This window comes from Panthera onca, chromosome D4, assembly GCF_046562875.1.
Source record: "Panthera onca isolate mPanOnc1 chromosome D4, mPanOnc1 haplotype 2, whole genome shotgun sequence".
Taxonomy (NCBI): Eukaryota; Metazoa; Chordata; class Mammalia; order Carnivora; family Felidae; genus Panthera; species Panthera onca.
Window position 1 is genome coordinate 58,806,930 of NC_138351.1, and position 12,215 is coordinate 58,819,144.

Sequence of the window (12,215 nt, forward strand, 5' to 3'; positions counted from 1 at the left end):
TTGTGACTTTCTGCAAGGACATAATTCATGAATATGCATAGACTCTGGGGTGCCTGGGTGGCACAGTTGGTTGAGCATCTGACTTCGGCTCAGGTCATGATCTCACAGTCTATGAGTTCGAGCCCCGCATTGGGCTCTGTGCTGACAGCGCAGACCCTGGAGCCTGCTTCGGATTCTGTGTCTCCCTCTCTCTCTGCCCCTCCCCTGCTCACTCTCTTTCTCTCAAAAATAAATACACATTAAAAAAATATGCATAGACTCTCTGGAATGATATTTAAGAAGCCAAGGATAGTGGTTGTCTCTCAAGAGGGAGACTGAGGAACTGGTGTTTGGAGTCAGAAATGGGAGTAAAATAGACTTTTCACTGTATACTGTTCTATAAGGCTTAATTTGTTTGTAACCAAATGCATGTATCACGAATTGAAAGGAATTAATAGGAAAATATTAAAAGCTTCAGTGACTTATAATTACCAATGAATAATTTGTGGGGTACCTCATGACAGATCACAACATACCATGTTTCCCACTGGATTAGATACTAAGCACAGTGCTGAGATCCAAACTCAGGACTTTAGACTCCAAGTGTGTGGCTTTCTAACACCATATTATTCCCAGTGTGATTGCTTCAAAGGCTGCACCCCTCTACCCCCGACACCCTCCAGGCCCACTCCCCAGGCTCAACAAGCCATTATGGCATTAACTCCCCAACCAGTCTTCAGCTAAATTTTTTTTCAACCACCTTTTCTTTTTTTTTAAAGAGAGAGAGAGTATGCATGTGAACCTGCGAGAAGGGGAGAGAGAGAGAGAGAGAGAGAGAGAGAGAGAGAGAGAGAGAGAATCCAAACAGGCTCCACGCCCAGCATGGAGTCCAACTCGGGGCTCAACTCCATGACCCTGGGATCATGACCCAAGCCAAAATCAAGAGTCTAACACTCAATCAACTGAGCCAGCCAGGTTCCCCTCAACCACACTTAAAAAAATTTTTTTTTTTCTTAAGTAATCTCAACACCCATTGTGGGGCTGGAACTCACCACCCTGAGATCAAGAGTCACATGTTCTACCAACTGAGCCAGCCAGGTGTCCCTAGCCAACCACACTTCCATACGGTTTCCCTACTCTCTTTTCTCTCATTGAGATAGAACTTACATGTAGCAAAAGGTACAAATGTTAAATGTTCAGTGAATTTTTATGTATGGTGTAACCACCATCCAGTTCAAAACATAGACTTTTGGAAGGCTCCTTTGTGCCCCCCTCCAGTTAATATCTCCCCCAAATGTAACCCTTATCTAGTTCCTATCATCATAGATTAATTTTGTCTGTTTTTGAACTTCTTATAAATGGAATCATAAAATATTCGTTGGTGTCTGGCTTCTTTTGCTTAACACTATTTCATGAGATTTATCCATGTTGTGTGTAGCAGTTGTCTGTCAATTCCAGGAGTGGAAATGCTGAACCCAGATGGCATACATATATATGCCTACCTTTATTTATACTGCCAGAGCTGTTCAATATAGTTTTTCAATGTATACTCCTACGAGCAATATAAGAAAGCTCCAGGTGCTCCAAATCCTCACCCACACTTGGTATGGTTAGTCCTTTTAATGTAAGCCATGGTGATGGCAGTCACCAACTCTGTTTGACCCCCCCCCCCACTTGGTTCTCTGGTTCCCCCATCTGCTCAGTCCTCTGATCTGACAGCAACTCAATGGACTCTTTGAACTTCTGACCAACACTTCATGACCTTCTTTCCCGGAATAGAACCCTATCCTGCTATGAGCCCAGCCCCTGATTGAATCCTTGTGCCCACCACGAACAAATCTGATCTCTGCCACAGGCTGAGACCTGATTACAGCACAGATGGAGCCTTAACACTAGTCACAGACAGGTCTCTACCCTAATCACAGATTATATTCATAGCCCACCATAGATGGAGCTGTAATCACAGGGTGAACCCTGATCCCAACCGAAGTATGAGCCACGACCTTAGCGGCAGATTGAGCTCTAATCTTAGATATAACCTGAGCCCTGACCTAACTCACAAACTGACCTGATCCAAACTCATACTGATAAATACAAATGTCTGAGAGCAATGTTAGAAATTATTAGAGAATACTAGGGATGCCTGGATGGTTCAGTCGGTTAAACATTCCAACTTCGGCTCAGGTCATGATCTCGCCATTCCTGAGTTCGAGTCCCGCGTTGGGCTTTGCCTGGAGTCTGTTTCAAATTCTGTGTCTTCCTCTCTTTCTCTGTCCCTCCCGACTCGCACTCTGAGTCTCTCTTAAAAATAAACATAAAAAAAGAGAAATGATTAGAGAATATGAAATAGCAAGAATAAAATGCATTGTGAAGCGAACTACTATATAGTCTTTCCTTCAAATTCACTTCAAATTTTAATTCTGACTGAATTTCGCTAAGTTAGGGAAAGAAACTATAATCAACCCCACCCTGACATGTTGTAAAGAACAGGCTGGAGGCGGGGGAGTGTGGCTCAAGGAAGCCTAAAGCTGAGCTAGCCCTACAGATGGAGATGGAAAGACGGGTAACCTTCTTCCTGTCCTCACAAGATGGCAGGTTTATTTTAAGGGTGTTTTTAACAGCTTAAAAAAAATGGATTCAAAGAACACTCGGGGAAGCCTCTGATTTTTGGGCTTCTGCCCATGGTGCTTTTTTTTTTTTTTTTAACAATGGTATTTAACTCCCAGTGAGATTTGTTCTTTCATTACCTTCTGATCATATTGCTTTTCATATCCCCTTCTTGCAGTGGCTGTTGAAAAAGGAGCCAGAGTCTTCAAGAATGAATGCTTGGAGGTTCTGTTTGCCCTTCATCTGCTAGTCAGCAGCAAGCTGAGAACATAAGTTTCACTTTTTCTTATGGCCTGGAGAAAAATCTTAATTTCACCCTTAACACCAGGAGAAGGGCATCTGAGTGGACTGTGCCCTGTGCAGGATGGTTGAGCAGTCTACAGGGCAAAGTGGACCCTTCACAGAAGTTGTCTCTCTTGGACAAAAGTCCTGATTGTTTTCGGATGTTTGATTTCCTAAACAATAACTAGGTAAGACAACTTGTGAAAAGGGGCCACATGGTATTGTGGACAAGCACTGGGCTGGAAGTCAGGAGACCTGAACAGTTCTGCCACCATATGTAACCTGCTAACAAATCCCTTCTCTCTATATAGGCCTCCTCTCCATTTATAATAATGAAGTCTAGCTGTTTGTAACATCTTTTACATACATTATCTCATTTAATTCTTACAACAATCCCAATAAATTGGGAACAGTTATTTCCATTTCACAGAAGAGGTAGCAGAAGTTAGGAGAAATTAAGATTCACCCAAGGTAACATAATAGTCATTTGGTTTGGTTTTGTTTTAGTTAAATGTTGAGAGTGAAGCAACTCTTTAATGTTGTTATTTGTCATAATTTACTCATTGGCAAACACTTACTAAGCATTTTCATACAGCAAATACTGTTTTTGACTCAAAGAGAAAGTCATTTTCAGACCTAATCTCCTTGGTTAGCGTGTCAGCTGAAGAGAATATGAATATAGCATTTTCCCTTTCTCCTCCTTTCAGGACAAATTTGGGTTAACTTTATGTTCTGTCTCCCTGGAAATACAATAAAGGTACAATGAGGGCTATGATATTAGGCCGCATTGTTTATGGTAAAAATAACTCCCAATTGGTAAAGTGCATGTAAGTCAGGATATCTAAGGTAGGAAGCCATGACTTTGGATCTCCCTGAGTGCAGTAAACTAATCTCCCACAGGGAATCTGAAAGGGTGTCCATAGGATGCAAAATATTGATTCTTATTTAAGATAGGTCATTTCTAAACTAAGGTTGTCACTATATGCACTGATGTAATCTTAACTCCTTGTACCTGAGCTGTCCCCTTGCAGGGGGAGGCAAAAGGAAACTAATTAGATTACTACAAGAACTACGGAGGAGAAGTACCAGATGCTGTTATCTTGGGCCTTTGTGAGTTAATTTGATGCCATGTAAGGCCTATAATAATTAAGTGAAACTCAATATCTAATTGAGCCCAATGACCATGAGAGTAGACATTTCAGGGGTGAATCCAGGTCAAATAATTTTGAAGATAGGATTCAACCCCTGTTTTTTCTGACTCTAGAGCCGAGGTTCTCCATCTTGTCTATAGATTGGACTCAAATTGAAATAATGTTGAAAACCTTTGCCACAATGGACACAGCAACGGAAAAGAACAAAATAGTGCTACTCACAACATGAGTGAATCTCTCCAACTTAATGATGAAGGAAAGAAGTCAGATGCAAAAGAGTACATACTGGATAATTCCACTTACCTGAAGTTCAAAAACAGGCAAACTCACTAGAATAGGGGCTGTCATTGACGGGTGAGTGTTCACTGAATGGAAGCACATAGGAGTCTTCTAGGTGGCTACAAATATTCTTTATCTTGGAATCCTTATGCACTGTTGGTGGGAATGTAAATTGGTAAAGACAACGCGAAAAACAGTATGGAGGTTCCTCAAAAAATTAAAAATATAAATATTATACGATCCAATAATTCCACTACTGGATATTTACCCAAAGAAAACAAAACACTGATTTGAAAAGATATATGCACCCCTATGTTTATTGCAGCATTATTCACAATAGCCAAGATACTGAAGCAACATTGGGTACATAGGTGGCTCAGTCAGTTTAAGCCGCTGACTTTTGATTTCTTTTTTTTTTTTTAATGTTTACTTATTTATTTTGAGAGAGAGAGAAAGCAGGGGAGGGGCAGGGAGAGAGAGCATCACAGAGCCCAATGTGGGCTTCAAACTCACAAACCTTGAGATCATGACCTGAGCGGCAGTCAAGAGTTAGACTCTTAACCAACTGAGCCGCCCAGGCGCCCACCCGCCCCCCCCCCCGCCCCCCGACTGTTGATTTCTGCTCAGGTCATGATCTCATTGTGGGACGAAGCCTTGTGTCCGGCTCTGTGCTGACAGCATGGAGCCTGCTTGGGATTCTCTCTCACGCTCTTTCTCTGCCCCTCCCTTACTTGCTCTCTCTTTCTCTCTCTAAATAATTTTTTTTATTTAAAAAAAGATATGGAAACAACATAAGTCTCCATTGATAGATGAATGGATAAAGAAGATGTACACATAGATAATGGAGTATTATACAACCATAAAAAATGAGATATTGCCAATTGTGACAACTTGGATGGACCTAGAGGGTATTTTGCAAGTAAAATAAGTCAGATTGAGAAATACAAATACCATATGATTTCACTCTAAAAACAAAATAAATGAACAAACAAAAAGTAGAATCAGAACAAACTGATGGTTGCCAGAGGCGGTGGGGAGGGAGTGGGTAAAATGGGTGAAAGGGAGTGGAAGATACAAACTTTAAGTTATGATGAATAAGTCATGAGAATAAAGGGTACAGCATAGGAAATATAGTCAATGATATTATAATAGCGCTGTTTGGCGATAGATGGTAGCTACACTTGTGGTGAGCATAGCATAACGTAAAGAGATGTTGAATCACTATTTGTATACCTGAAACTAATGTAACATATTTCAACTATACTCCTATACAATTTTTAAAAATTCTGTATCTTGATCTATGTATTGGCTACATGGGTGGGTGAATATATTCATAAAATATGTAAAGACAGAGTTAATCAGGGAACCCAGAAACAGTAAAATAGGCTGGATCAAGGGTGGGTGGGGTGCTTAATGGGAGGTCAGGCAAATTTGAGGCCTTGGGCTAAAGGCTAAATCTTCTAGGAAATTTCTTTCTGACTTTGCAGGGTAGAGAGTGCAAGCTCCATTGTGCAATAAGTGAACAATGTTTTAACTGGAAAGACGCAAGGCTTTGAGGAGAAGAGAAATAGGGGAATGGGACCTGGATGTTCAACTCCCAAAGAAAACAGGGAACAGAACCTGGGGCTGCAACCAAAAGGCAGCCCCAGTGTGCCAGGGGCTATTAATATGAAACACAGGGAAGTAACATTTTGTGAATTTCAAGTGACAATTTTGGGGATGATGGTTTACTTTTCATGTGTCTCTCTTTTTCCCTCATCTACTTTGTAAGAAGTTTAACTGCAAGGGAATTAAATAAAATAATTTATAAGTCCTTATTTTAGTCAGTACAAAGCCCAGACAGCACCTGAAGTTAGGTCCTGCCCATGGTTGAAATGGATTAATTAATTCCTGGCTCCAGGATGGGACAAAATTTCTGCCATGAGGGCCAAATTGGAAGGGAGAATCCAGGAGTCATGTCTTATAAGAAATTGCTGAAAAGATGGAGGTCATTGTCCTAGAGAAGCAAATACCTCGGAGAAAGAGACAGAACATGGGAAGTGTCTCTAGATAGCTGAAGGTTTTCCACATAAGACAAAGGACTTACTCAGGGTGACTTCAGAGGGGAAACAGGACCAGTGAGTAGAAATTCTGGAAAATAGAGTGCAATGAGAAAAACCTTTCATGAGGAATTGGAGATTTTGCAATTTTTCTAAAATGCAGTTTATTCATTTGCTGGGCTAAGCTCTAGGATACAAAGGAGAACATGACCCACAAGGTCCCTTAAAGAGCTTATTAAGTGTGGCAGAGTCTACAGATTGTCTAATATTTATTCTCCTTTCTTACTAACAAAATTCTCATTTTGTTATGGACTGTAATATGTCCAGCTAAAATATCACATTCCCTGACTTCTCCTGCAGCAAGGAATGACCAGTAAAATGTGAACGGAAGTTGTAGGGTGGAATTTCCAGGGCACGTTCTTAAGAAGGACTGAGTTAGATAGTAGAGGTACCATTATAACTCTCCCCTTTATTCTGCTGGGAATGCAGATGTGATGACTCAAGTTTTAGCTGCTATCATGAGTTACTCTCCACATTTGAATGCATTAAGGATAGTAGAAGAGAAAGACATAAGGATCTTGGGTCTCTAATAACTGTGAAGTCTCCATATCAGCTCTATATTGATTTTCTCTGAATGTCTTTTATATGAAAGAAACAAACTTCCTTATTTTTAAGTTATTTAGGTTTTCTGTAATTCACAGTCCATATTAATCCTGATTCACTACGCAAAACTTTTTTCAAACTAAAATTGTATACAATGACAATTGAGATGTCTCTTAGCTCAAACAGCTGGATACTATGACTACTACTCTCCTAGGACCCAGTATCCTGTTACCTTCTGTAGGAAAATTTCCCAGATTCTTTAGGAAGATTCAATCTCTCCCTCCTTGGTTCTCTTACAACACTTTGTTTATTCTGCTAGGATAACACTAATTAAATTGAGTCTTATGGCATGTCCCTGACACATACATTTATGATTACTGTTCATAATTGGTTGCACAGGCATACCATGAGGAGAATGTTGAAATGGGGAGGGCACCTATGTTGCTGTCCAAGGTCCTGAACCCTCAAGACACACTAGGGCAGTTTCTCCAGTCTCTGAAACACTAATTCTCCCCAAATAATTCTGGCGAGGTAAAGAAGAGGCAATAGGAAGCATAAACAATAAGAGCTGAAATAAAGAAGCAAACAGACAGAGAATAGAGGCTGCTCTGAACACAGCCACTGAGAGGGGGTCAAAGAAGAAAAATTAAAACACTTTTGAGAATTTCAAATAATGTCATCAGAGTTAAAAAAGATTGACAACTAAAGATGCGTCATAAATTGTTCTAAGTGATACAAACTGTGCGAGTTTGATATGAACAACTATATTTGTGCAGAAGGGAAACAGATTGTCATCTAGGTGGAGATGGCAGGAGGAGTGGTCTTCACTGGATTTATATCAGCATGCTTATGTTTTTTCTTTTCAATCATTATGTTTCTTTTTCTTTTTATCTTGATAGTTTGTAATTTTTATAAATACTGCCACACAAGAACTTGGATTGTCACTTATGTTTTACAATTTGTGCTGCTGATTTCATGTATTTTTTAAATTGATGACAAGAAATGTTTTCCCTTCCCCAAATTTGGAGAATGGGGTATTCTATCTTCATTTCCCACCTCTTTACAACCCATTTTCTCTGTTTGGCTTGACTAGCCAAGTGAGTTCCTCCTGTACAAGATTTTTACAGTGCTCTTGATTCAAATTCATGCTGGGTGTTTAAAAATGCATTATCTAAGTTAATCCTCTCAACAGCCCACAATATCAGTGTAATTGTTCTCATTACAATTAGATTCATGTCATGGATCTCTGAGGCTCTTCATGAATTGGATAGCCGAAACAATGAATAGTAATTCATAAATGTCAATGGTCTTTTGTAACTTACCCGTCTTTCTCCCAAAATAGCCTATAGAAAATTTGAGGTCATGAACTATATCTTATTCATCATTATATTTTCAGCAATGTCTAGCATGGGTTCTGACACATAGTAGGGGCTCAAAAGTATTTTTGGAATAAATAAATGAATTAATAAAATATACAATAATTAGCATTGTATTTAAATCACTTAAATAGGATGCATTTATGAATAAAAGATCAAAGATACACAAGGGAAATCTCAAAATAGTCTTAACTGTGGTGAAAGGATTAGAAAAACATCCTATATGGCATTTCTACTGTGTGAAATAATGCATTCTTGAAAATTAAGACAAAGAACAGAAATTGTGAAATAATCGTCCTTCACATCTAGGTGTCACTCCTGTGATGAGCCAAAATGATTTAGCCTATTCTAGAGAATAAAAGGACAAGCCCTCCAGTCCCATCTTTTTCTCTTCCCTTCCTTTCTTCCATTGTCTCCCTTTTCCTTTCTCTCCTTCCCTTTGTGTTCCCATTTTCAAACATTTACTGTGATCCTACTGCATTAATGCATTATGAGGATTTCATCCTACTTTCAAACAGCTTACTCTCTAGTCAAGAGAAAAAAAATTCACAGATACCGGTATCTATAAACATAGTGGTAACATCTGGCTTTATACAATAACATGAAATCCACAATTTTCCCCAGAGCTGCCCTCTTGCCCAATGTGAACCCTGTCTTGGAAGACTTGCCTGATCTTATCTCCTGAGTACAGGAGCAAAGAAAATTCTTTTTCTCAGTCTGTAAGTACCCATTTTATCTGGCTGAATTACAATAACAGCAAGGCTTTCCTCTGGGAGTAAGAGCTAGGGAAAGCTTCAGAATGGTATCTAAAATGACTAAATCTACTCAAAAGAAAGATTGTTAACAACTGGATTGTAACAATCCAACACAGATTGGACAACAATACAACAAAGATGGTAACAACTTTTTAGCTCTTCAGGTCAACCCCCCTCAATTTTCAGATCTGGAAGCTGGGGTCCAGAGAGATGAAAGGATCTACCCTCAATCACACCGTAAGTCAGGGGCAGTGCCAGGGCTCAAGTACAGGTTTACAGACTCCCATTAAGTATCCTTTCTATTTTCCATTATTTCTTAAAGTTCCCAAGGTTTACTCAGGCTAACGTGTGTAGCCACAGCTTTGAACAGCTCTGACATGACCATGATGTAAATGGCACCCTTAGAGTTTTGCATGCAGCAGCCTTGGTTTCACCGATGTGCTCTTGAGGTTATTTTAAGTAGTGCAGAACAAATGTTTATAGATACTATAATTATACATTTATTTTAATATTAAGAACACATAAAGAGCACATCAAAATTTGGCATTACATATAGGGACACTATATAAAGATTTAAAGTTCACCTTAAAATTTAAGTTAAAAAAGTAAATAAATTGAAATTAAAACAGGGTTTTTTAAAACTTTATTCATTTACTCTGAGAGAGAGAGAGACAGAGAGTGAGAGAAAGAGAGAGAGAGAACACGTCCTCATGGGGTAGGGGCAGAGAGAGCGAGAGAGAGGGAGAGAATCTCAAGTGGGCTCCTCCCTGTCAGCATGCAGCCCTATGCAGGGCTCAATCTCACAAACTGTGAAATCATGACCTGAGCCGAAATCAAGAGTTAGATGTTCAATCCACTGAGCCACCCAGGTACCCCAAAATTAAAATAGGTTTTTAAAGTGCTGTAAGTAGTTCAAGAATGTAGCAAAAATAATGAAAGTGGTATAGAGATTGCTGACTTTTAGGAAACCTTGTTTTTTATATCATGCTGCATCCTCTAAGATAAGATAAAGGACTTTGACACATTTACCTGCTCAGGACATTATGAGAAGATAAAAAAAATTTTTTTTGAGAAGACAACTTTTTTATGTGAAAGTGATGATTAAATACTTTGAAAATACGTACATTTAGCAGAAACAGGTTAAATGCAGTTAGGAGAGGATATTTTATACTTCATCCAAGAAGGATAGAAGGGAACTAGGTGGGAGAATTAGGCCTGCATTTTAGCCTGTAGTGGAAATGATTATATTTTCAAATATGCATTCATGTATTAGCAAAGGGTCAGATAGAAACCCTGTGACCTCTTTTCCTATAATTGAATGTGAATATTTATCAGACGAGCTAGGTTCAAATCGTGCTTCTGCTACTTCCCAGCTTGTGCCCTCTGTCATGTCCCTTAACCCATCTGAATTTACAAAAAAGCTGTGTGGTGAGGATTAACTATGAGATTGTAAAAATGCCTTGAAAGGAAGAGTGAGAGAAATCCTGAAGGAGAAAGGAAGAAAAAGAGAATAATGAAAGAGAGGAAAGCTAGGTTGGAGAGACTGTAAGAATGGGAGCTGGTAAAAGTGTCTCATACTTTATGTGCCGAAATAGTCATTCTTGTCACAAGCTGCTAGATTCTCTTCTTATGAAAACATTTCTAAGGTGGCAGATGAATATATTTTTAAAAAATTTCCTGAAACATAACACTCTAACAGGATGTGTTAGAGAAATGCCAAGAAAAGAAGGCAGAAGGAGGTAAAGTCCTTGGATGAAGAGGAAGATAAAGTGATTTATGTACGGACCTACAGAGGAAGAAGTCTCTCCTCCACAAAGTCCTCCTGACCCGTTGGGTAGATTTGACTGTCTCCTTCTTCGACCCCCACTACACTTACACACCTTCTACTAGGGTTGGTGCAATGGTTTAGGGACTTCTTTGTCATTCCCACTAGAAGTAAAGCCCTTGAGTGTTAGGACTGTGTCTTCTTCACCTTGTGTATTCCCAGTTTTTCCCACGGAACATGGCACATATATGCCTCACAAATGTTTGTTGAATGAATGAGCCCGGATCACGGGACCTGAAACCCTGTCTCTTGAGGGATGAATGGTGTGGTTCAAGGAATACTTATCCTGGAGAAGAGATAAGTATGGGGAGTTACATTCACTGTTTTCCAATATCTGAAGACTATTTTTTGGAAGTATATTTAAAATGGGCTCTATGGTTCCCATGGCACAGTTTGGTCTCAGAAAGCAAGTCTGACTCACTGTAAGAAATTCTAACCATGAGAACTGGCCAACAATGACATGGCCTGTCTCAAGGGGGCAAGAGCTTACTGCAGCAGAGACTAGATACCATTTTTCAGACACTAGATTAAATGATATCTGTAGTCTGCCTGTCTTCTATTCTTCATATGAGTCTCTTCTCTTTTGCTTGTTAAGTTTTTGGCTGATTTAAAACATTTCCCCCACTGGGCATCTATATCTATTCTTGGAACCATAGACCTCAGAGTTGGAAGGAACCTCAGAATTCATTTGGTCCAATCCCTTCTTTGTACCACTTTACATGGGAGAAAACCAAGACCCAAGTCAATTAGCTATATCAGGGTTGATGATAGCCTCACAACCCAGATCTCCAGGGTTCTCTTCATTGCTGACCAAGATATGGTACCCTTGTGTCTGAGCAGTATGACTCTCTTCCCTTTTCTTGCCCCTGCATCTTAGAGTCTCTCAGCAGGTACTCCGTTCCCCATTCTCTCACATCAGAATAAAGTTCAAAGAAAATTTGGAGAGTTAGTAAAGACGTATCATAATGAAAATGTCCTGATTTTTTTTTTTTTTTGATAAACCATATTGCATAGTAGCTAAGGGCCATGCACTTGGAGGAGAACACACAGCCAATGCACTGTAGAACGTACCCACCATCTCCATGAGCTCTGGTGCTGGGCTTCACGTGCCCAGAGGCAGAGGAAACCATTTTTAATTTACATGAGTGATATATGGGATTGAAACTTGAGGGTTATAGAGACCTGGATTCTAGTTACTCCACTTTTCTAGTTGTGTGATATTGGGCAAGTTAATTAACCCTCTGATCCCCAGTTTCCTCATGTTTAATATGAGAATAACTATACCTCCCTCCCAGGGGAGAGGTAAGGCTTACGTAAAA

At 39.6% G+C, this 12,215-nt stretch overlaps 1 long non-coding RNA gene across 2 annotated transcripts in view; it reads right to left on the bottom strand.

Annotated features, from left to right (window-relative positions):
• Positions 1-464: 464 nt before the first annotated feature.
• LOC132663208 (uncharacterized) overlaps positions 465-12,215 on the bottom strand; it is a 55,058-nt gene continuing 43,307 nt past the window's right edge. The window contains exons 5-7 of one of the 2 annotated variants that reach the window (XR_013551737.2): positions 6,385-6,428; positions 4,323-4,451; positions 465-2,280 (exon numbers count right to left, since the gene is read on the bottom strand). This is a non-coding gene — a long non-coding RNA (uncharacterized LOC132663208). The remainder of the gene's footprint in view (positions 2,281-4,322; positions 4,452-6,384; positions 6,429-12,215) is intronic. The other variant, XR_014135963.1, reaches the window with a different exon arrangement.